We start from the raw sequence: 27099 nt of genomic DNA, 5'->3' as shown, positions 1-27099 counted from the left end.
CCAGCAGAAAAAGGCAATTTTTTTCCCAAGTAGATTTTGGGGAATTATACACATGAGGCTGGTTATAGAAAGTATGAGTTGCATATAAAATTATCTGAGCACCTAAACATATCTTTGATTAGTTGGAAATTGCAATTATCTTGTAATAATACTTTAAAAGCAGCTTGTAAGAAAAAAAATTGACCTTTTCTCTCCCATTTGAAAACACTTCTTTGAGATTAGCAGATAGTATTAGAGAAATATCTGCTTTTTCTGCATCTAATCCTTCAAAGACAGGGTGGCTGGATGTTTAGACAACTTCGTCAAAGTAATTACAGGTCTCTTTGAAGAGTTGGGGTTATTTAGATGTTCTGAGCCAATTATAGGGCTCTCCTATTTTTCTTGGTTATACTACAAAATTCAAGTCAAATTTTCCACCTGAAAAATGCAGATGAATTGTTATATCTGGTAGTGGCAATAATATCTACTTCTCATGGGATGATCAGTGAATATTCAAATTACATATATAAAGCATTTTCTTAAACATCAAATAAAGTCTAATATTATTATTCTTACCCATTCATTTGTTTCTTAAATGGGAAATACAGTTGGTAAAAATTACAAATTTGTTTCTTTTTCTGAAGCTGGCCAGGAGTCAATCATCATCGTGAAAACTTTGTTTTGTTAGACCCTAAATATGGTCTTTGTTTTGTTAGAATCTAAATATGGTCTATATATTCTGTATTCTTATACAACAATGTTGAACCATGAAGAGAGACATCAACCCCTGCCCCAAGGAAAAATGAAAGGATGAATTGTAACAATGTGGTCTTAATATGTTAGAGTCAACTCTCATTGTGAAATCTGTTTTGTTAGACCATATTTAGGTTTCACAATGAGGATTCACTCTAACATAATTAGACCACATTGTTACAATTTATCCTTCCGTTTTTCTTTGGGGCAGGGGTTGATGTCTCTCTTCATGGTTTAACATTGTTGACTACGAATACAGAATATATAGATTTCTTTACATATCATCTATAATCCAAAGTGGTTATTCATTGATGAAATTATTTTACTCACCACAGCAGTCTCAGCTGTGTTTTCCAATATAGCTGCCAATTATCTTACAGATTCTATGGACACTCTGATGTTGTCTAGACAAGAATGTGAAATCATGTATATACTTTTTGTAGCTCAAATGTACTTAGAAATTAGTGTCATAGTAAAAAAAAATAACAATCAGAAATTGAATTAAAGAAACTGAGACCTACTCACTAATTAGTTCCTATATTTTCTTACCTAGCATTAGTTTAACCCTTCTGTAAACCAGGACTGTGAATTATATTGCCTATCATTTTAGTTGTCCCTATCAGATTATCTGGTCCATCCTTCTCACCCTTGTTATTATGTTTTAATCAACAAGGAAATAAAAACTCAGGAAGTTGAAGTTATCTGCCCAAATATATACAGGTGTGTGTATGTGTGTGTGTTTGTGTGTGTATATGTGCGTGCACGCATGTACGTGTGTGTGTGTGTGTGTTTGGCAGAGCCAAGAATCTTACCTAGATTTAGTTTCAAGGTCAACACATTGGGTAAATTTTCTTGTTGATCTCTGCCTATCTTTTGAAATGTTAAATAGATGAGATTATATACCTCCTAGATTATCAGAAAGAAGCTAGTAAAAATAGATGTTTCATCCTTAAAAACTGAAGGCTAAGAGTTGATCACAGTAAGTCACCTTCAGGCGTGGAGCAGTGTGTGAAGAAGTTATCATCAGCACCTAGTGTCATCTCCCTGTAACTCTTCCCCTGAACTACCTAAGGTCATACCCCTCTCAATGCAATTTCTGCTTGATATGGTTTATTATTTATTAAGAGCAACTTAATGTGGCTCCCACAGCTCTCTCAGCCTAGAGGACTGAAACCCCCAAATTAGATCTCTGAAACGATGCCACCAAGCTGAACCCATTTAATTTTGTCTGGTTCTATTCATTTGCATAATGAATATTGAGTTTATTTATAGCTCTATGAGAACACTCCATATTAGCTAACGGCAAAATAAAACTCTTTTATCACCAGGATTTTGTAAGTAGCATTCACCCAAAATAACTGAAGAAAATATTTAAATTGTGAATTAAACTAAAGATAAGTCTATATGTATATTTTCAAAGTTAAACAAAAAATTTGAAATAAAAGGAATAATTTGTTACTTAGTATAATTTAGTAATAAAATGAAACAGAGGAGAATTGGGGAAGATGGGTGATTAAATATGTGTTTCTCATCTGCAGTTTTTGTCATCTTCCTGCTTGGCACTTGAACTCCTAAAATAATTAGAACTGGCTGTAGTTGCCTAGTGGAGTACCAGACATACAGGTCAAAACACTCATAAAAACAAATAGAGGCCGAGTGTGGTGGCTCATGCCTGTAATCCCATCACTTTGGGAGACCCAGGCAGGCAGATCACTTGGAGCCTAGGAGTTTGAAACCAGCCTGAGCAACAGGTGATACCAGGTCTCTACAAAAAATACAAAAATTAGCCAGGCATGGTGGCCCATGCCTGTAGTCCAAGCTACTTGGGAGGCTGAGGTGGGAGAATCGCTTCAGCCCGAGAGGTCAAGGCTGCAGTAAGCTGTGATTGGCCCACTGCACTCCAGCCTGGGCAACAGAGTGAGACCCTGTCTCAAAAAATAAAAAAGAAAAAAAGCAGATGAAGTTTAAATTGTATATGTATTAAGAAGGCATCAAAAACCTGCAGGAGCATATAATATTGAGTTAAGCCAAATACCTATGACCATACACTTAATGATTCTATTAATATAAAGTTCTAAATAGGCAAATTTATGGTGATAGAATTCATAATGGGGTATATTACTTATGTATCATCACTGCATAACAAATTACAACAAATGTAGAGGCTTAAAACAACACATTCATTATTTATTTCATGATTTCTGTGGGTTAGGAGGTCAGGCATGGTTTAGCTGGGTCCTCGGTGTAGGATCTCACAAAGCAGAGATCAAAGTGTCTGCTCAGTTGAATTGTCACATGCAGGTTTGGCTGAGAATTTCTTTCCAAATGCACCCAGGTTGTTGGCAGAATTCATTTCCTTGGCATTGTAGGATCGAGATATCCCAATTCTTGCTGTTAACCTGAAGCTGCCCGCAGGTCCTAGAGGCTTCCTGCAGTTCCTGCCCTCAATTCCTGACCCTGTGGTTTCCTCAACATGATCACTTACATCATCAAGCCAATAATAAGTGTCTGCAGAGCCAATTTGCTAGCAAATGAAGTCATATATAACATAATTTAAGCTCGAGTGACATCTCATCACCTTTATTGTGTTCTTTTGGTTAGAAACAAATCACAAGGCCTACCTATACTCAGTAGGATGGGTTTATACAAAGGCATGAATACAATAAGAGTTATTGTTAGGTATATTAGTCTGCTTTCACACTACTGATAAAGACATACCCGAGACTGGGAATAAAAAAAGGTTTAATTGGACTTACAGTTCCACATGGCTGGGGAGGCCTCAGAATCATGGCAGAAGGCAAAAGGCACTGCCTACATGGCAGCAGCAAGAGAGAATGAGGAAGAAGCAGCAAGAGCAGAAACCCCTGATAAACCCATCAGATCTCGTGAAACTTACTCATTATCCTGAGACTAGCACAAGAAATACCAGCGCCTATGATTCAATTACCTCCCCCTTGGTTCCTTCCACAACACATGGGAATTCTGGAAGATACAATTCAAATTGAGATTTTAGTGGGGACACAGCCAAACCGTATTAGTAGGGCTTTGGGGGAAGCCCCTAAAAGTCTTTCTGCCTTGTATGTATACAAAGTTGTACAGTGGGAAATTACTGAAATGGGGCACAAGGGAGGTTTTGTGAAACTGAATATATGGCATTTCCTTTGGTGGTGGTTACAGCAGGATGGTCACTTCGTAATGGTTTAGCTAACTATGACTTTATTTTTACCCCTTAAGAATGTTATGTTTTAATTAAACGTGTGTTTAAAATAAAGGAAATGTATATGCACGCATTCATTTATAATATATATTTTGTATTTACTATAAATATGGTAATACATTATGTAAATGCAAAAATAGAAACTGGCTTTATTAATAATAATGTTTCATTCAATGCTAACTCCATTATTTAATAATAAAGAATAGCTTTCTTTTCCAATGTATACAACCTATAGTAATAGACTAGTCATTACCTTCTTGTACCAAACCTCAAAGCAGGGAAATACATAAAGGAAGATATTTTACAGAATTTGATACATCCAGTAGTCAAAAGTCAAAATTTGAAATACAATCAAGTATTTTCACAGAGATCATCACACGTATACATATTCTTTTCTTAAATTGATGAAATATTCACTGAAAAGCCCACTAATATAATTAGTAACAGAAAATCTAAACTTCCAAATATTTGGTACTTTATAGGATGAATTCTTTTATCATAGTCAAATCAGATTACATAACAACAAAGAAACAAACATATAACAAGAAAACAAAATTATACCCCTTCAAAGGTAAGAAACAATATTATAAATATTTCCTAATTCAAGTGATGTTATACCTAGAATTATAAATTATCTAGATGTGAATCAAAGTAATAAATCATAGCAAAATATGAGTTTAAGCTAAAGCTGTACTCAGAGAAACATTTGTACCTCTAAATATTTTTAAATTTAAAAAATAAACTTGTGAATAAATTATTTATTTCAAGAACCTAGTAAAGTAAAACTAAAAATGAACCAAAATATTGAGAGGAATGTTTTAATAAAGATAAAAATAGAAATCAATGAAATAAGAAAGTGGAGAAATTACATCTAATCCAATAAATAGCTACTTTTCAAAACATTGGTTGGTTTGATTAAAGAAAAGAAATAAATACATCCAAAATTAAGAATGAAAAGTATTAACCTGATTTCTGTAAAAATTATAGAAAGTTGCAAAATACCATTGTGTAGAACTCTTTGAAAATATATTGAAACTATGAAAAATAGATAATTTTGTAACAAAATATAAATAATACTTTGAGAAAGTTATAAAGCCCGAACAGAAAAATAATCAAAGGAAAGTTTTCAAAATTTGTTTAATAAAGGTAACTTAATTTTATTTATTTATTTTGAGACAGACTCTCACTCTGTTACCCAGGCTGGAGTGCAATGGCGGGATCTTGACTCAATGCAACCTCTGCCTCCTGGGTTCATGCAATTCTCATGCCTCATTAAATACAAAAATTAGCCCGCCGTGGTGGTGGGTGCCTGTAATCCCAGCTACTGGGGAGGCTGAGGCAGAAGAATTGCTTGAACTTGGGAGCTGGAGGTTGCAGTGAGCCGAGATCATGCAATTGCACTCCAACCTGGGTGACAAGAGTGAAATTCCGTCTCAAAAAAAAAAGTGCAAAACTCAGATGAGTTTGTTAGTTCCTCAGGAGTTACATAAAAATTTAGTTAAAGCTGATTAATAATTCTTATAGGTCCATACCAAAGAAAAGTCCAATTAATTTTATGGGTTAGCATAAATTTTCTTAACCAAACCTAAAATAGATAGTACAAACACCACAGACAAAACTCATTTATAAATATAGGTGTGAAAATCCAAGATAAAATATCAATAAATCATATGTCAGAATAAGATACTTCTCAGCAAGTTGGGGTTATTCTAGGAGTGCCAAAAATATTCAGTGGTAATCTATCAAAATGTGAACACTGTCTTTAAAGTAAAAAGTAACATCCACAAAATATTAAATGAGACATATATTAATGTAAAAGAACAAAAATGCAATCTAAGTAAAATTCAATGAAAGTAAAATACAAATAGTACGAAACTACCTATATATGATCCTATTTATCAACCCCAAACTAATAGCAAGCATCATCTTAAAAAGCTAAATGTTGAAGTCATTTTCACTGAAATCTGGATCCAAACAGGTATGATCGATATCGCCACTATTAATCAGTACTTTAACAAATGTTTATCCAATTAATAGAATTCAAAATATTTCATAACATGAAAAAAATACAATTAACTTTGAAGAATTGATTACATGCTTGTATTTTAGAAAAATCCAAGTGAATCCAATATACAGGAATTAATAATTAGATGTTTGATTATAAATCTAGAAATTCCAAAAGTTTTCTTTATTCAAAAGTAATGTCAAGAATGAAAATGAAAAAGAGTATTTATAATGACCACAAAAATATAAAATACTTAAAAATAAATTTAATAAGATAGATAGATATACATATATATATATATGGCACCTAATATAAAATCTAAAAAAGTTATAGAAGAGCATAAAATAAGATCTTGATAAGTAGAGTAACAGATCATTTTACTACATGATATCAATTAACATGAAAATGTTGTTTCCTACCAAATATATTAAGCATCAGATTATTTAATTATACTTTTAAAAATATACTTTGAATCATATCACCAGCTGACATTTTTTGGAAAGAAAAGAAAATGTAGGCCCACATGTAATTTCATATAGAAGAATAAATATAGAAATAATTAAGAAAAGGAACAAAAATGTGGTCAATAGTGATGAAGCATTTGTATCTACCTCACATTAGAAAGTTCCTTTCATGTTAATGGTGTGTGATTAGAATAAGGATAGGGAAGTGGATAAGCAGAAGAGAAAACAGAAAGTTGAGGAAACATTTTTATTTAATAAAGTAATTTAATATATGTAAAAGATGGCCATTAAATTTAGTGGAAAAGAGATCGATTATTTAGAATAACTAGATACTTTCCATTTATCCCTCTATATTGCTGCTATAAGTCACATATGTAATTTCAAACTGGTAGCCACAATTAAAAAGTAAAAAGAGGCCGGGCATGGTGGCTTATGCCTGTAATCCCAGCCCTTTGGGAGGCCGAGGCCGGTGGATCATGACGTCAAGAGATCCAGACCATCTGGCCATCATGGTGAAACCCCATCTCTACTAAAAAAAAAAATACAAAAATTAGCTGGGCGTGGTGGCGGGCACCTGTAGTCCCAGCTACTCGGGAGGCTGAGGAAGGATAATCGCTTGAACCCGGGAGGAAGAGGCTGCAGTGAGCCAAGATCATGCCGCTGCACTCCAGCCTGGCAACAGAGTGAGACTCCATCTAAAAAAAAAAAAAAATGTAATATATTACCATTTCAGTGCAATGAATATAAACAATTATAAATGAGTATTGCATATTCATTTTCTTTGTTTTTCCTACTAATTCTTTGAAATCCAGTACTTATTTCATACATACAGAACATCTCCAGACTGGCCACATTTCAAATACTCAGTAGCTGCCTGTAACTAATGCCTGCCATATTGGATCCTGTCTCTAACCCTCACCATTCACTGAGACCAAAGGTGTGGACTACCTTGATCAGTCCCCTTGTTATCTGGTTTCTTATTGAATTCAGCCTAACACAGACAACAAAGAGATGGACTTAGAGAGTAAAAGGAGAGTGATGTTGTGTATATATTACTCCATGTACCTCTCTGTCGGACTGTGAGTTTGTTTCATTGCTCTCCTGGGGCAATAAATTCATTTAATGGCCTTCTCCTGCAAGGTCCTGATAACACATCTCTCCTCCTCTTACCTCTCCAAGTCTAATGAAGGAGAAGGATGCTTCACTGTTTCTTGGTTTCCCTCAAGCTTGCCCTCTCCCTTGTAAATTATCCTTTTATTAAGTTGTCTACTTTTACCCTGTTTGATATTTTTCATACCAGGATCCTGGTTGATATAACTATTCCATTAGAAGAATATAAAAGTATACCTCATCTCATATCACATGCAACACACACACACACACACACACACACACTAGATGAGTTATTGCTTTAAATATAATATATAAAAGACAAAACTTTTGAAGAAAATATTTGTATAATTTTGTGGAGAGGAGCAAAAAAGCCAAGAAGCCATAAAGCAATAAGCAAAACAAACAACCCTGATGGATTAGATGACATTGTACTTAAAATTTTTATATGGCTAAATTTGGGCTCATGCTTGTAATCCCAGCACTTTGGGAGGCTGAGGCGGGCGGATCACGAGGTCAGGAGATCGAGACCATCCTTGCTAACATGGTGAAACCCTGTCTCTACTAAAAATACAAAAAAAAAAAAAAAAAAATTTAGCCGGGTGTGGTGGCGGGCCCCTGTAGTCCCAGCTACTCGGGAGGCTGAGGCAGGAGAATGGCGTGAACTCGGGAAGAGGCGAGATTGCGCCACTGCACTCCAGCCTGGGCAACAGAGCGAGACTCTGTCTCAAAAAAAAAAAAAAATTATCAAGAATAGTCAAAAGGAAAAAAAAGACAGAAGAAAATATTGACATCACAAAAAATGGGCAAAATGTTAATTTCTTTAATATAAAAAGATCTATAAATTGTTTTTAAAAAGAACAACTGAAGGAAAATGGACAATAAATTTGAGTAGGAAATTCACAAGAAATTAAATGCAAACATCAAACAACCCCATGAAAAGACATCCAACTTCACTAGTAGATAGATAATTGCAAATTAAAACAATAATATACCTTTTTTTTATTCACAAAATGGAAAGGATTATTTTCAGTTGGTGCTAAAAAAAAAAAAAACATTAGGAATAGCTGCATTCTCATAGACTACTGATGTGAGTGTAAATTTAAACAACCATTTACTATCCTTCTTGGATAGTAAACCCCGTGATTACTCGCCATAATGAAGTAAACGTATAAGTTAATCTTATCAAAAAAAGAAAATAATAAAGGAAAAACACATGCATTTATATGTATATAGAAAACTATTATGAATGGATAGATAGAATATTAAACAATTATATCAACAAGTTGGAATTGAAGAGGGAGAAGTCACAGTATTACAGTTACGTAGAGAAAAATACATAATTGTTCATTACAAAGAGCAAATACTTTGAAATAAGAATAAAGAACAACAAAGGAAAACTATACAAAACATTATTTAATCTTTAAAAAATATAACAACAATGTTCTGTTAACATCCTAAAGTTAGATTCTGGCTTCAATCTGGGTATCTGAATGTTGCAAAAAGAGAAGGTTTCCACTCATACAAAACCAGATTCCTATAAGACTGACCTACTGTCAGATCTTCTGTGCCTAGAGATCAGTTACCAATTTAGCTCCTTATGATCATTGTGTATTTATGAATTCATTAACTAATATTAATATAATTATTTGAAAAACTTATTTGACAGTTTTGGCAATAGATCTGTCTAAGTTTAATTCAGGAAAAAAAAGTCTGCATTGGGAAGTGTGAGTTTCTATATCAACATTTTTTTCTATAGTAGGGGTACATAGTCAGTTTTATACATCTTAACCTAAAATGGTTTTGTAGCACCTGAGGAAGTTGAATGAAATCTATGTCATGTGTTATTAGAATTTTAATATTTAGTAATCCCTATTCTTGTTCTTAGCTATTCTATTGTAAATGATCATTTCTTTGTTAATTTGTTTTCTCTGCAGATATCTGTACTTAATCTGATTTTATAGTATTATTGGTATAGAGAGTTTATGAGGGCAAGAAAGAAAACTACAAATTCCTGCTATTCTAAAATAAATGTCTGTTGGAAAATGGCCAACAGGTACATGAAAAAGTGCTCAACAGCATTAGTCATCAGGAAAATACAAATCAAGACCATAATGAGATCTCTCTCACTTCTTAGGATGGCTATATCAAAAGGACAAGAGAAAAGTGTTAGGAGGATTTGAAGAAAAGGGGATCTTTGTACATTGTTTGTGGAAATAACAATTAATACAGCAATTATGGAAAACAGTATGTTTGTTCCTCAAAAAAAAATTAAAAATAGAACTATTGCATGATTCAGCAATCCTACTTCTGGGTATATTTTCAAAGAAAGTGAGATCACTATTCGGAAAAGTTATCCTTATCCCTATGTTTATTGCAGCATTATCCACAATAGCCAAGATATGAAAATAACTTAAGTAGTTGGTCATTGTTAAATGGATTTTTAAAATGTGATAGCCATACACACTGGAATATTATTCATTTTTTAAAAATAAGGAAACCTGACATTTGTGACAACATGGAAGAGTCTGGAAGACATCATGCTAAGTGAAATAACCCAGAGGCAGAAAGATAATTACTTAATAGTCTCACTTACATGTGGAATGTACTCTCAGAGACACAGAGAAAGAAAAATGTTACCAGGGATTGAGGACCATAAGAAATGGAAAGATGTTAGTCAAAAGTACAAGCTTTCAGCTTTAAGAGGAGTAAGTTCTGGAGACCTAAAGTACAACATGGTGACAATAGCAAATAGTAAAGTAGTGTATTCATGATATTTGTTAGGAAAGTAGATCTTAAATATACCTACCACAAAAAACAAAATGATAGCTATGTGAGGGGGCAGATATGTTAATTAGCTTGATGGTGGTAATCGCAATGTTTATACATATCAAAATATCACATTGTACACAGTAAATAATAGAATTTTTATTTGTCAATTATACCTTAGTAAAGCTTGGGGGGAAAAAAGAGATGCCTCCATTTGGAACTCAAGATGAAAAAAAATTAAAGTTCTTGAATATAACCAAAAGCAAATAAATAAATACAAACAATCAAAATGTGCTGCCAAACAAAACTTACCCTCTGTGTTTGTTAGGGCTCTCTCTTGCTCTCTCTCTTGCTCTCTCTCTCTCTCTCTCTCTCTCTCTCTCTTCTTCTCTCTCTCTCTCCTTCTGTCTTTCTCCTTCTCTCTATGTATATAGATAGATACCTCCAATATCTATCTATCTATCTATCTATCTATCTATCTATCTATCTATCTATCTATCTATCTATCTGTCTGTCTCTATCTGTCTATCTGTCTCTATCTATCTATCTATCTATCTATCTATCTATCTATCTATCTATCTATCTATCTATTGAGAGATACTATGCTATTATGCAAACTGAGGAACTAGCAAAGACAGTGGTGTCATTCAGTCCAAGTCTGAAGGCCTGAGGACCAGAAAAGCCAATAGTATAACTATCATTCTTATTCCAAAGTTATGAAAACAAGGGGTGAGTAGCAGTGGTGTAAGTCCCACAGGCCAAAGCCACAAGAATAAGAGTTCTGATGTCTAAGGATGGGAGAAAATAGATGATTTAGCTCAAAAAGAGAGGGAGAGGTAGAGATAGAGAGAGAGAGAAAGAGGAAGTGGAAGTCAGCTTTTCTCTCTTTGTTTTATTTGGGCTCTCAATAGATTGGATGATGCCCACTCACACTGATGAGGCTGGACCATCTCAGCCTACTGATTCAAATACTAGTATCTCCAGGAAATATCCTCACAGATACATCTAGAAATAATATTTTACCAGGTACAGCTATCTGGGCATTCCTTAGCCCAGGCAAGTTGATACATAACATTAACCATCACATGCTCTAAATCCAAAATCCTAATATAACAAGTCTATAGTTGGCAAATCTGACTGGCTGTTGTCTGGGAGACTACCAAACTTAACATAAATTTATTTTGCTAGGAATCTATGAAAAATCTTTGTAGGTAACAATATGTCTTTTTAGTCCTGCAATTTTCACTTCCTGGCAAGTCCTACTCAATTCTAACCATACCAAATATTTTTTCTACCCAGTCCTTGTTTAAATTCCACATTTTCCCTAATGATTTTCTTAATTACAGTGATTGGAAATTAAATTTATTTTCTCTTATCTAATACTGCCGTATAATTTTGATAAGTGTCATGAGTTTTAGGATTCTTAATACATTATAAACTTCCAGTTAGTTGAACTTTGCACATGACATCTTTTTTCATAAGAAAAATATTGAATATCAAAGGATCTTTTATCCTTTTTACACCATGTTAAAGTAATTCCTTAAAAGATTTCAATATGGATGTTTTGGAGAATTGCAGGTACAGCCCAAGTTTCATAACAGAAACTAGTTCATGAGTTAGAGGGAAAACAAAAGGCAGTCCACTGGTTCTATATCTATTTTATAATACTTTAGAGACCAGAGAATATTGGAATCAGGAGATTTATAAAACACTAGCCCTCCAGGTTTCCAATGTTTGGTTTTCCAGATGGTACACTGCATATTGTGGTTATTCATACAATACAGAGAAGATTAATCAAAAGAGCAAAACATGTAAGTGTCTTTTTAAATCATTACTTTAATACTCTCCTTTCTCCACCTCCAAAGATTTGGATAAAATATTTTTCCACATTGGCAGTATTTTTCTTTGGAATGCAAATTCCTAGTGTGGACCAATCCTATAATTATTCAGGCCAGACGTCTCTAAAATGGTAAACATAAGCGGAAGGTTTACCTGTAAATTTGTGGTATGTATTCAAACTCACTGATGATTTTAGATAAACATAAGTAGAGAACCTAAATGAAAATATTTACTTACCTTAGGAAAATAAAGCTTGGAAAGCTGGTATCAACTTTCTTTCTGTCATATAAACCTTGCTTATCCCTACTTCTGACCATTTACTCATGCACTTCCATGCAAAACTTTCCTCTTCTCAGCTCCTTTTTATGAGTTTATATTCAGTGGTTACTTTAAGTTCTGTCTCAAAACTAGTTTCCTCCAAGTTACTGTTCAAGATTTTCCTACTCTGAAAATTTCTTTACCTAGATTTCTGTTTAGTACATATCTAACCATTGTCATATAATTTTCTTATCATGTATATGTTCTAACTTGCTAATATGTTATTTTGCCATTATTCTTGAATGGGATTGTCTTTTTTACTTGGAATATAAGCTTCTTAATATAAGAAACTTTGTTTCAAGCTTGTCTAACCTGCAGCTGAAGGGCCACGTGTAGCCCAGCATGGCTCTTAGTGCAGCCCAACACAACTTTGTGAACTTTCTTAAAACATCATGATTTTTTTTTTTTTGCATTTTTTTTCTAGCTCATCAGCTATCATTAGTGTTCATGTATTTTATGTGTGGCCCAAGACAATTCTTCTTCCAGTGTGACCCAGGAAAGGCAAAAGATTGGACACTCCTGCTTTATTCCATTAATCTTCTACTTAGGGGTTAAATATTGATGGCGGAAAAACACATCATTAATATATTAAATGAGAGAGTTAAAATAAAAAACATTAGAAAATACTGAAATCCTGGACTTGGTCTGGTGAGGTGAAATTTTGATAATTGTATTATCTTTTGGTTCACAGAAACTAGAGCCCAAATGCATAATAGAGAGATATTGTAGCATAGAATTACATGTGAAAAGGCCAGTGTTCTATTTGGCTCTAAACTAAGTCATTGGAAATCAAATCTGCATGTTATAGAAATGATACCTATCGAGAATGGTTGGAGTTCATGATACAAAAGCTGAAGGAAGGCTCATGAGATAGCTAAAGTACATAAAAGTCAGTTCATGAAAGCCTTGCATGTCATTATTTTTAGGCCAAGATTTATTGAGCACTGAACAGATGACAGACACTGAAAATAATCAATTTCAATCCTTGCACTATCCCTAAGATATAGGTGGTCTTATTCACACATTATACATGCAAAACCTAAGCCTTAGGGAAGTAGAATAGCTAAAAATAAGTAGAGAAGTTTTTATTGGTTATTTGCTATGAAGTTGCAAATAACCAAAAAGAGAATAGTCAATGAAACAATTTATCCAAAAGAGTGATAGTGTCAGATGTGTTATAAGACAGAGGGGAACTTCCTTGATTTTCTATAAAAAATAGTAATCATGAGAGATGGGAGAGCTGTATGCAATTTGGAGGGGGCAGGATAAAATTTGGGATTTTGGTAACCTCTCTACTTACCCATTTGAGAATCACTGTTTCACAAACATTTGTTGACAGCAACATGGAGGGGGACTTCTATTATGCCCACTTCAATTTAATATTCCAAGAAAGAGAATGTTTGGTCTGTTCTCTGCATGGTCTGTTCTCTACTTTTAATACATCATTTATTTGCAAGACACTAATTAAGATAAATTGATAAAGTGCCTGTTACTCAGGGTCAAGCAATTAGGATGGTGAAGGCAAAAAATCATTTTATAATGAAAAAGAAATCTGGATATGTATTTAAAGAAGAGAATATTTGTGCAGTGGAAGAAATATGCATTTTGAGTGATTACAAAATATAACTTTTTCAGGGTTCAGCTTGATATAAGCAATTTTTCATAATCATCTTCTACATTGGAATGGATTGTCATTGAAATAGGTGAATTTCTAATTACTGAAGGTTTTAAAACATGCTGTGCAACCTCTCATCAGAGGTATTATTCTCTCCCAGTTTTTCCACTGGATATGTAAAATTCTTTAACACCGGTATTTTCTATGTTGCAAGCCTACTCAAACCAGCCTAACTTACAAGGGAATTCATTAGCTTATGTAAATGGAAGTCAGGAGATATGGCAAGCTTCAGGAATAGTTAAGACCCAGAGGGTTATCTGTCCTTGACACCAGAGGTATAGTTTCATTTCTCAGGCTGGCTTTCCTCATGTTGACTGCAGGTTGGCATTGCTCTTGAGTTACATGCATCTTGGTTCATATTTAGACAAAAGAAATGTTTGTTTCAATAAATTTACCACATTCAGTTTCATATCTATCCCTGATACTTACAATGGCGGAGGTCTGCGTTATAAGCCCATCCCTGACCCAAAACTGTCAGAAATAGATTGTGAATATATTGATAAATTTGGCGTATTCCCCTGAGCAAGAGTTTTCAAACTCTGGCATCCTAAGAATCACCTGTATTGCTTGTTAAAACACAGATTCCTGGGCCCCACATCCAGAGTTTCTGATTCAGCTGGTGTGAGATCCAATGATTTATATATTTTTCTTTTATTGCATATGTTTATTGTATGCAACATGACATTTTGAAACATGTATACATTATAAAATAGCTAAACTGAGTAATTAACATGTGCATTCCTTCACATAAAATTTGCATTTAACACCTCCCCAGGTAATGATGATGATTAACCACTGCCTAGGCCTCATCTCAGAATAATTAAATGGGAATCTCTGAGGATGGAACCCAAGCATCTGTATTTTTTAAATGTGCCTACAGATCGCCTGGAAATCCTGTTAAAATGAAGATTCTGATTCAGTAAGTCTGGAGAGGGGCTTGAGATTCTGAATTGCTAATAAGCTCTCAGATGATACTGATGCTTCCAATTTGAGGTACTGACTTTGAACAACAAAAACTCGACAACATTCTGGTCGAATTAATCTGAGGAAGACCCAGGTGTTTCCAGTGGGTGGACGTAGCTGAGAATCATTTTCTGATGTCACCAGGACCCAGGAATTAAAACTCAATGCAAGAGAAAGAGGAGTGAGTTTCTTCTGGAAAGACAGTCCCTTTGCCAGACAGTGGGTAATTGGATTGGTTGGGTGATCTTTAAGGTATGTTGTAACTTTTGGCTTCCAGGAATTGTCTTGAGTTCCTTTGTGTTAGCCCACAAAAAACAGAACTTTGCTTCAGAATCAATTTATAGTTGAAAAATCAACTTCAATATAAATATTTGTTTTGTTTTGTCAACTCAAAAGGAATCTGAAATCATAAAAATCTTCCATTACTGGGCTCCAAGTCATCCTGTTTTAAGTCACCAGCATCGTAATCTTTCCTTAGAACCTTAGGCACTTACACAGCTGTCATCATGGAAAAAAAGGAAAAATCATTTTCACATGCCACACAGAATTTGGATAAGCACATCAGTGATTTTTTTCCTAACTCATCTGCAGTGTTTAGTTTACCTTACCAATGTGTGTTGCTTACTAATAGCTGCTGATCAGAGCTGAATGAATAGATTTGTTTATAGGAAAGATTTGCATGATTGAGAATCAATAAGGCATGTTTAAATCCTCAGGTGATATGAAGAGAGGAAATAGGACAGATTAAGCTGGTGAGTGTTTACAATTTAATTGTGAGCAGACAGGTGAAAAAAATCTACTTTGGGAGAAAAAGGAAAAAGAAAAAGTTGTATGATGTCAAGGGCGAAAATATCAGAAAAATGTAAATACAGGAATCTGGATATTTTAGGCCTATGCCTTAGCCCACATTGATTAAAAGTGATTTGAGCTAGTGGTCCATCTGTCCATTATTAATGGGAGAGAATGGCTTCAGCAAATAACTCATTAAATATGCACTGTTTGGCCCAATGTGAAGTGATATATCTAAATGGCATTTGTAAATGCTTATGTGAAACTACTTTTAGAAATGTCTTAAACCACAAATAAAAATAAAGAGATAGAAAGGAAGAAGAGACATCTTTCTGTGGATGCTTTTGTTGTTGTAGGTACCCATTCTCTTTAATTCTGAAGCCTGGTAGGTGGAATTGAGATGAATTTGTTACGGTCATATTTTAAACCTCAGGTAGCACTTCCCCCAGCTATCCACTATCTTTCCATGGCATATTTTATAGTTTAGATCTGCAGGGTAAGCCTCATAAAAATTACAAATTTTATCACCTCACATTAAAGTGACTGGTATGACGATCTGTATGAGTTAAGAGCATGGCTAATTATCTACCTCTTAGCATTTGCAAGGTCAGTGCATCAACCGCTAAGAAGGTCAGTACTGGGTGAAGGGCTGACAAGAATTTGGGAGGTTTTGTGAAAAGATCAATGACCTTCATTTGTCTTAGGAGGCAAAACAGGCTGAAACAATTCCAGCAGAGGGCAGCAGTACCTACATCAGCATGGCACTGTGTCAGAGGCCAGTAGCAGATGGCAATAATGATAGTTGTAGCAATAACAACAATTACCAATAGGGTTTGTTACTCTATGTCAGGCTTTTTATATGTATTCTTCCTTTTAATTTTCAAAACAACCACATAAGGTTTTTATTATACTCATTTTACTAACAAAGAAGCAGGCTTTGATTTTAAGTAATATACCAGAATGAGTTGACCAGATGTATATAATAGAAGTATGACTTTTGAATCAAGGACTGGCAGGCAGGTCAGCACTCCAGAAAACGATGGGTACTACAACTACTATAATTCATAGTGTTCTGACCATGGTCAATGTGACTTCCTCCAACTGTATTCTTAGAACACTAACATTCCTGTTAAGATGTTACTGAGTGTTCTTTGTGTGTGTGTGTGTGTGTGTGTGTGTGTGTGTGTGTTTGTGGTGGGGTGGTGGTGGTGGGGTTCCTACATGGGAAGGAGTTGGATAGGATTTATGACAATGTCGAGTTATCTAATTTTTAGCAAGTTTATCTCTTGTATTACTTTTGCAAGGAGAGATACAATAGGGAACATGATCAATATATTACAGAATATTATCTCCAGTGGAACACAATTTATAAAGAGCTGAACGAGAAAAAGAATACAAGATCAACAGTTAAAAACCTAGTGTGTTAGTCTATTTGGGCTGCAATAACAGAATACTACAGACTAGGTGCTTATAAACAACATACATTTTTTTTTTTTTTACATTTCTGGAGGCCAGAAAGTTCAAGATCAAGGCACTGTCAGACTTAGTGTCTGGTGAGGGCTCACTTCCTGGTTCATAGTTGTCCATCTTCTCACTGTGTCCTCACATGGCAGAAGGCATGAAGCAGCAATCTATAGAAAGATTGATTTTATATGTATATAAAAGAAAAGAAAGCAAAAACTATCAGACTCATTGGTGAATTTAGTGGATCAAGCCATAAGAAAAAGAATGCAGACTTCTAGAAGATAATAAGTAATATATGGCAATTAAATAGTTGAACCTCAACTTGCTTCTAAACTTCTTTATAGCTAAAGAGTCTCAAATTTAAGTGTCTTCACCTAGTGACTTTGCCTTGTCACTTGGAATTGAAAGTTTGTTTTCAAAGTAGAAAACAAAAACCAAAGAATAGGAATAAACTATATGTTTAGGGGAAATAAGAGAAGAAACTGCAGAAGTTTAGAGAAACTTAGGAAACAGAGCCAGAGGATTCTGTTTGATCAAAAATACACATTTTAAACTCCTGGATTTAGAGACCTTACTTGAAATATATACCTCTTCTTCTCTGCAACACTGTATCTATGCAATTCCCTACTTTGATATGAATTGTGATCATAAAAATGATATTATAGTATTTGTTCTTCCCCTGTGGGTCTAAGATATGTCTGCCAACTAAGATTTGCAGAATATAGAAACAAAAGAAAAAATAACATCTGGATGACAACATCAGAGCACATGGTTTAAATGGGAATTTGTTTACTTTGGAGATGGACCAAAAACAACATCATAGAAACCCTTAAACCATCAGGAATAGAAGAGCCTCACATCTGGCATCTTTTCTACTAAAACAGGAAATTCTTCTTTTTTGACTAAGATGTTGCCCCCCTTGGCTGGGTGCAGTGGTTCACGCCTGTAATCCCAGCACTTTGGGAGGCCGAGGCGGGTGGATCACGAGGTCAGGAGATCAAGACCAGCCTGGCTAACACAGCGAAACCTTCTCTCTACTAAAAATACAAAAAATTAGCTGGGCATAGTGGCATGTGCCTGTAGTCCCAGCTACTCAGGAGGCTGAGGAAGGAAAATCACTTTAATCCGGGAGGCAGAGGTTGCTGTGAGCTGAGATGGCACCACTGCACTCCAGCCTGGGCAACAGAGCGAGACTCCATCTCAAAAAAAAAAAGAAAAGAAAAGAAAAAAAAAATTGCCCTTCTTACTAAGTGTACTCTACAGGATTTATTTGAACCAAAAGTACCTGTACTCCTAGAATAGTAGTACTTCAGCTCAAGAAAGTTAAGTCAAAAGAGGCCTTGAGGGGACCAACATTTTCCAAATAAGAAAACTGATGCCTGGTAGGGTGCCATGCTTTCTCAAAGCAGCTTGATGACAGAGCCAGGGCTTCAAGTCTCTAGTGACCCTGTATGCAACCCTTTGAGAAACTGTCCATGTGTCATTTTATATCTACATTCTCAAAACTGTAGTGTGTTTTATAACTCAGAGTGTCAGAGTTAATTGGAAGTCAAAAGAAGAAGGTATCCCATTGAACATCTAAAACAAAACAGATTTCAAGTAGGCACACATGGAAGGAGAATGACCTGTGTTTCTGCTTTAGAAAGTGTTTGGGGAATGAGGCTAAGCACTTAAGAGTTAGTTAATATTTACCATGCTGTGTTATAATCACAGGAATCTGAGCTGATGCTGTTGGGTAAAAATGGTCTCCATCTTTTCAGAAAGCAGCTTCTACCCAGCCATGGGGAGGGAACAAACAAGACCATGGAGAGACATGACTGAATTATTAAAAGCCTCGTCTACTTATAAGGATTAATTGTGAGTTCTGAATCAATATTTTATCATTTTAGCTAGTGAAAAATTTATGAGACAGCCCCTTTCTGGCAAGTGCCCCAGTATAATTAAAAGAGATCTAACCTTTCAATTGGCATATTTTTCTGCTTATACCTAGATGACATTGATTAGCTAAGCCCTAATCGAGCTAGGAACAGTCTCTTAGACCCTCTTTACTCAGTATCATTGTACCCATATTCCCTGTATACACACAATGCTTAATGTATGAATTTATTCACTCACTGAGAAAACACGTGTTGAGTATTCAAATGAAAATCACTGAAACAGATGCCATGGGGTATATAGTGATAAGAGATACATAGTCCTGGTCCACGCACAAAACCCAGATATCATTATGATTAAGCACCTACATGTAATCCAGCTTTTCTTAGGTCACACCACTGTGTATATATGTGTGTGATGTGTGTTTTTGTGTGTGCGTGTATGTGTGTGTATGCAATGGATGTAGTTATTGATTCACAATAACGAAACAAGAAGCCGAAATTCTCCTGTCTCCTACTTAACATTGTCAGATATATTCTATATCCTCTTTTTAGTATCTTTCCTAAGATAATACTTTTTTGAAAGCTCTCAGGAAGTGATCCACATAGAAGCAGTGTAAAAAAATGGATGTCAGCATGAGCTTGGAATTTGAATCCAGACTACACAGCTTAATAGTTTTGCGACCACAGACAAGTGTCCTAATCACAGTTTCACCATTTGTAAAATAAAGATAAACAAAGTACCTCCCTCCACATATTTGTTATAAAGATTAATGAGAATAAAAATGTTTGGTACAGTGCCTGATGTAAAATAAGTGATCCATTGTTATTTATTATAAATACGTGTCTAGTTTTATGTATCATATATTTCACTGGCTCTGAAGTGCATTTTTTTCTATTTCAGCATCTTTGAAATTGGGATGTGATTTAGAATCTACAATGTCTCAAACATGATGAAAGACAGAATTATATGAGAGAATTATATAAAGCACATATGTATATAACAATAAATGATATGTATTATCATGGGCTCATGGACAATCACGTCAGCAATGTTAATACTTCTATCCTTTTATTCCTTCTTGATCCAGTTCAGTGTGGTGAGTCAATGTTTAGGTCCAGGTATCATGATGTGGGCTTTATAGCTGGGACTCAACAAGACTTCTTGCTGTGCTGTTGTTGTTGTTGATGTCTGCTGATACCTGAACTGGGGTGTCTAGCAGTCAAGATCTGGTGCATCAAGGTAACTATGGAGAGCATTAAGGCCTATTACTACAGGAATGATTTGAGCTTATTATGACAAAAGTCAGTGTAATTTCTGCTAATGTGGGAGATCTTTTCGCTATACCTTTGTATCACACTCTGTTGCCCACAACTCAAGGCAGTTCTGCCTGGGACCCCTTATACTTGAATGTATTCATTAAATAGCTCATTCAGGTTTGGTTTGCAGACTGTCCTTGAGCTCAGGCTGGAGGGAGAAGTTAGGTGACTGGCAATGTGTGCTTATCACACATTGTCCCCTTTCTCAGGAAAATATGAATATCTGACTCTTATTCAAAGACAACTTGTTTCCTAGGTGTCTGATCACTCCCAAGTTGCCTGTGTGTGCTGCACAAATATCACAGCAGAGCGTTCAGGTGGGGATGTGCAGTGTGTGGTATGGCGGTCCTGGTGTCTGTTCCTGTGCTGTCTGTTTCACTTGTCTGTGCTCAGGTGCATTTCCTGCATTTCCCCTGCTTGGCTTCATATCATAGGGGATTGACCCCTGCAAACTCTGTTTCCCAGGACTCCGTCTCCTTCTGGCTTCCAGCTAGGTCTGGGCAACAGTGAACACTCACAAGAGCTTGAACAGAGGGAGAAAAGAAAAACTTGAGTTACTTCTCATTTTCTCTGTTTTTGGCAGTGTTGTTAGAGAGGACTGCATGTCTCCTATGGTTCCTGTTCTTGCTGGACATCTCCTCTTGACCTCACCCCCTACCATTTCTACCCCACCAAGGTAACCAGTCTCTCGGACTCTGGAAATTCCATTCCCTCCCTTATTCCTATAGCCTAAGGGTGATAGCAACTTTCTACTTTTGCTAATTTGGGGGTTACCTTTTTATCAACTGTTTGGTATTTAAGCTCCTCCCACATGTTTGTAGCTAGTTTTCTATTTTAATACCATACTAGTTGGCTACCTGGAATGGGTTTTACTTTCCTGATATAGGCCCATGCAAATAGACCTCAGGAGTCCCAACCCTACAAAATACCTACCCAGGTGTATCTGAACACTGGTGAAGGCAACATAGACTTCACTTGCATCTGTAATACAGGCATATATTGAATCAATTAACATATGGCCAAATGTGAAGACAGAGTCATTCAAGAGCCATCTGGAACTTTTGAACAGGCTGATAGAAAAGATGGCAAGGGTGGTGATGAATGTTTCAGTGCATGGAGTTCAGGATGAGGGGTGGCATTTCTGAAAAATGAAACATCACATTTATAGAATAATGAGTCATTTAGGCTGGGCCTGATGGCTCAAGCCTGCAATCCCAGCACTTTGGAAGGCTGAGGTCGGAGGTTCAGTTGAGCCCAGGAGTTAAAGACAAGCCTGGGAAACAAAGCAAGGACCCCTCTCTACAAAATAATACTAATACTCTAATAATAATAATAGTTAGAATAATGATTCAGTTTGGAGTATGGTATACTGTGGAAGACAGGGAAGATATTACAAATTAATAACAATATCAGTGACAACTAATATTTATTTTCATTTTAATATTTGCCAAGCACTAAGTGGTCAGTATACATTCTGTAATTTATTCTTAGAAAACCTTGTAATGGAAACATTGTAAGCTACATGTAATGATGTGGAAACCTAAGATGAGAAATGAGAGTAACTCTTGAAAGTAGAAAATGAAAACTAAGTGGCAGAGCTAAACTATCAAATGTGATGCCAGCCCCATCTACTCAGCCCAGACTTACTTTTCAGCCTTCAACAGGCCAAGCCAATGTCCACTTTAGGGCATTTTCACATTTGCTTTTATATCCTTGGAATGTTGTGCCTCCTGATCTTCACCTTTTCCTCTTTTTGACATCTAGAAATAGTGTATCCATGTATTTGTTTCTGATTATTTTCTCCTGCTCCTACTTCAGCTAGAATATAAACTTCATAAGAGCAAGAACTTAAACTACCTTTAATGTTGTGTAACTTGTGCCCAGAACAGTACATGGTATGGAGCTACATCATAATTATTCATTGAATAGAAGAATGGCACATAATAGGGCTTTAGTAAATATCCATTCTCAGCTCCCTGTGTGTCCAAAAGTCAGTCCCTCAGCCACTTTCAAGGGCATAGGCTGCATACCCATAAAGGTCGATGTATCTGCTTTCAGAAAAAAAAAAAAATAGGGCAATCTATAAGCGGCAGCATTTGGGACAATCTCTCCCAGCTAACTATTATCGTTTAGGCTGAGAAATGAGATTCGTACCCTGCCAAACTATTTATACTTTTTAGGTAATTAAAGTAATGAAGTTGTCTGGGAGCACAACACATTGCGTGCTATCCCCTCAGGTCCAATTCATCTGCTTTAGTTTCTGACTCCAGTTAACAGTTTTATGTAGGAAAATCACATAGAATAGTGGGAATTCATGCAGAGCCGCACGCCAGAACAAGCTATTTGCTATTTCCAAGAGAGAAATGAATGAGGAAAGGAAACAGGGCTTAAGTCTGCCTTCTCTGTTTCACACAAGAACTGTGTATTTTAAATAGGCCTAATGAGGCGTGGGGAGTCTCAGCCTATGCAACACAAGCCCTCTATGCGGACATTGGAAAGCACTTTGTATTTAAAAATATATACATAGATGTAAACATATAGAGACAATTTATTTTGCCAGAGATCAGTGTAGCATAAAGGGTATGTGTATTCCTATAGAAATATTTTTCTCAAACAGGACACAAAGCACTGTTTCTTTGTTAAGACAAAGCCTTAGGCAGGAAATTGCCTCTGGGGTGGATAGTTTGAGCTTCTGCACACCTTCAACAGCCTCTTCCTTTCTACAGGTTCAGCCTAAGAGGCAGAAGTCTTAAGGCAGGCTCTCTTGCATCTACTCTGTGTGGAAGCAATGGCTTTCCTGGTTCCCTACCTCTTGGACAGCAGAGACCTTGGCTGCAGGCCAGCAGGAACACAGACATGCCAGCCAGTAGGTTAGTTATGCTTTCTAACTAGTCACTGCCAATCTCTGGAACATTTTCCTTCTTTTTTTCTAATTTTTCCCTCATTTGTTTTACTATGTAGATGGCTTTCAAATTTGTCTTCAAATAATTACAAATATTCCATACCATTCCAGTTGAGGTGTAGAAAACAGAGTGAAAATATGATGTTCACAACACTGGGGAAAACCCACCAGGTTTCCTCTCATCTGGGCCCAGACAGTACTGGGGAGCAAGGTAAATAAATCTTCAGATCTGCCTATAGACACTGGAAGCTGCATGTGTGAGCCAATTTTGCTGTTTTTCATGCCGATGTGTTTTACTACGATTCTCTTCACAAATATCCCTTCAAAGATCACCTTCCATCCAGGTCTGACATTCAGACTGTGTACTAGAATGGCTATGTCTGGTCTTTTTGTTTATTAAAAAAACAACAGAAATATTTCCATACAAGCTGGTAAATAGCCATGCCCTGAGCCCCCTAGATTCCCCAGCTTCCCTGGCCACCTTGACTCAGAGAACCCTTGATTTTCAGGATCCAAGTTTATATCTGGCCCCACAGGTGGTCTGTCAACCTGTTTCAACACTGTAGATGACAGCAGTTGTGACTGCCTGACCAAGTTTTGAAGATTAGGAATAGCACTCCTGCTTCTAATAAAAAGGGGGTTCATCTTTATAGCGCCATCCAGTCTTCCCTCACTTTGGGAATAACTTAGATTCCATGAGAAGAGCTAGAAGCACTGTTAGAAGACAAAGCTGCACAGCACAATACAGGCTTGGGGGTCAGCCTGAAATGTATTTTAATTTTACTTGCCAGTTGGATGAGTTTCTGCAGTTGTCTTCTCCAAACATTGCTATCATATTTTGTCTTTGAACTTCAGTAGCCTGATCTGTGAATCAGAGTAGTAATTGGAATGCAAGCAAGAGGAATCGAAGTGACTGATATTTGAAAAACAATTTTTTAAGGATGCAATGAAAAATAATTTACTGCAGTTCACAGAGTCAAAGGAGGAATTGAGCAATGGAGCATTGTTGGGAAGAGTAAAAACCACAGCAGAGCCGGGTGTTTCTGAACAGATGGCCGGGCTTCAACTATGTTCCATTTCCCTTTATATTTTATTTTATTTTGTGTCTTGGAGACAGAGTCTCTCTCTCTCACCCAGGCTAGAGTACAGTGGCACGATCTAAGCTCACTGCAACCTCTGCCTCCAGGGTTCAAGCGATTCTCCTACCTCACTCTCTCAAGTGACTGGGATTACAGGTGTGCACCACCAGGCCTGACTAATTTTTATATTTTTAATAGAGATGGGGTTTCACCATGTTGGCCAGGCTGGTCTTGAACTCCTGACCACAAGTGATCTGCCTGCCTCAGCCTCCCAAAGTGCTGGGATTATAGGCGTGAGCCACCATGCCTGGCCATTCATTTGTATTTTATTAAGATTCATATTTTTGGGACAGAGAATCTGGTTGCGCTAATTTGTTCTCCTGTCTGTCCCTATATCTAGGAGAGCAAGTCTGTTTTATTGGTAGCCCCAAAAGAATAGTAAAGAGGAATTTCCTGAAGAAAAGGAAAACAAGTAAACAACAATAATCAAGATATCTACTTATCCACTAGACATTAATCACAGGGTACCACAGAGTTTAAAGGAGATAACATATATCAATTGCTTAGCTTAGTATGTAGTTCAAACACTCAATGAATAGATGCTAATAATATAATGAATGATAATAATGCGGCATAGAAGAAATATAATATCAGTGCTATTAAAAGTAGCAGCTGCTGGGTGTGGTAGCAGGCACCTGTAATCCCAGCTACTAGGGAGGCTGAGGCAAGGAGAATCCCTTGAACCTGGAAGGTGGGGTTTGTGGAAAGTGAGCTGAGATCACACCGCTGAACTCCAGCCTGGGCAACAGCGCGAGGCTCGGTCTCAAAAAAAAAAAAAAAAAAAAAAAAAAAAGCAGCTGTAGTGCTGGTAGTAAGGTGAGAATATGGTCTTTAGCTTTAAAAGGCTAGATATAAGATCAATGGCAAATCTGAGACTCATTTTCTTCATTAGAGAATGAGGGATATAATAGTTTTTTTGAGTTACTAAATTAAATAACATAATGTACATAAAGCACTTATGGTTCATGGCTAAGTACTAAATTTTTTTTGTGTGTGTATGTCCTTATGTGTATATATATATATGTGTGTATGTATGTATATATACCTCTACACCTAAATTTATATATCTTTATCTGACATATATGAGATTATATCTTAGGACTTTAAAGGAATCATAAAATCCATGATTAAGGTAGGTTTGAGGTTGTGTCTATCGGTAGCCTTTCCTTGACCCCCTTCCATCTATAAATAGGCTCCCTTAGCATCCACATGTAGATAGATCTGGCATTTCATTCTATAAAACACATCTGCCTCTTGCAGTCTTTGTGCAAGAATATTGTTTCCTCATCAATTTTAAGGGTGATTTATTATTGTTTTTGCTGTTATTACCCCACATTAATTATTCAAAATTAATAACAGCTGCATTTGTAAAATGAGATCTAGATAGAGATGAAAGAATCTGCTCATGAAGCTGACCCCAGTCCTGCGTGACTCAAAGCCCACTCCATGCTCCTTTTCTGTGCTTCCTTCTGGAGAAGAAAAGCTCAGAGCCAGAGGGGTTGATGTCATTAGGAACAAACGGACACTTTCCTGGTGACTTCCTTGGGAATTGCTCCTTTGCTTTCCTATCTGAAGTCCACCTTGATAAAGCAGCTGGCCCTTTGTACTGAAAGGAGGGGTTCTCTCTTTTCAGGGAAATCTCTGCTTTGAATTATTCGTCTTTGAAAGTAAATGAATTAATAAAGTTGTCTCACTACAGAAGAGGACACAGTCTATCAACCTAAGTCCCCATTATGTGTTGTGTTTTGTGATGTTCCAGAATACAAGGGGAGGAACATTAGGCATAAATGACATTAAAACAGCTTGAGGTCAATAGATGATGGAACTAAGTAGTTGTGATAGTGGTAGTTTTCCCCAACAGCTGCTGTCCATTCAATCCTAGCTAATTGTTTACCCTTTGACACACACCTAGATGTATTTCAAAGTGGTCCCACTCAACTATTTAAATAAATGATGATGCAAAGATGTAGTGTAGCACTGGCAGCTGTTCTTTTTAAAGACTCTATAATGACATGGGAGAAATCTTTCAAATATATTGTTTGGTGGAAAAAAAAAGTCAGGATTCAAACATGATGTAATATAATCTCAAATAATATGCTTATATAAATGTTTTTAAAAAGGCAACTATTCAAAATTCTACTTTCCAAATATTCTATAAAAAATATATGTTTCTTTATAGACATAAAATCAATAACTGCTCTGCTGTTAAAGAGGGCTTCAGCAGTTCTTTATGCAGCCTAAGGATCCTGGTAAGGAATGTCACTGGACCCACCCATCCCTGGAAATCTAGGATGCCCTCATCCCTTTTCATGAAATTTATTCTTCTACATGTGATTGCCCAGGAAGTTACTTTAGTCCACTTACCACTTAGACTTTCAGATAAGATTCAAAGTCTATACCTGACCACATTATTTCAATTTGAATGGTGGAATCTTGCCACTTCCATACTGAATTCATACTTAGGAATTCCATTATATTCCCCAATTCATTTTTCCACCTTGTTTTATGATGTATGTACC

General features: G+C 36.0%; 1 long non-coding RNA gene across 1 annotated transcript in view; it reads right to left on the bottom strand.

Annotated features, from left to right (window-relative positions):
• Positions 1-17349: 17349 nt before the first annotated feature.
• The window catches only part of LOC109028526 (uncharacterized), a 48536-nt gene continuing 38786 nt past the window's right edge, over positions 17350-27099 (bottom strand). The window contains exons 2-5 of the long non-coding RNA XR_002007536.2: positions 22187-22299; positions 21473-21520; positions 19038-19115; positions 17350-17512 (exon numbers count right to left, since the gene is read on the bottom strand). This is a non-coding gene — a long non-coding RNA (uncharacterized lncRNA). The remainder of the gene's footprint in view (positions 17513-19037; positions 19116-21472; positions 21521-22186; positions 22300-27099) is intronic.

Source organism: Gorilla gorilla, chromosome 8 (assembly GCF_029281585.2).
Source record: "Gorilla gorilla gorilla isolate KB3781 chromosome 8, NHGRI_mGorGor1-v2.1_pri, whole genome shotgun sequence".
In the NCBI taxonomy this organism is placed as follows: domain Eukaryota; kingdom Metazoa; phylum Chordata; class Mammalia; order Primates; family Hominidae; genus Gorilla; species Gorilla gorilla.
The sequence above is the reverse complement of the archived record's forward strand: the minus strand, read 5'-3'. Positions and strand labels throughout refer to the sequence as shown.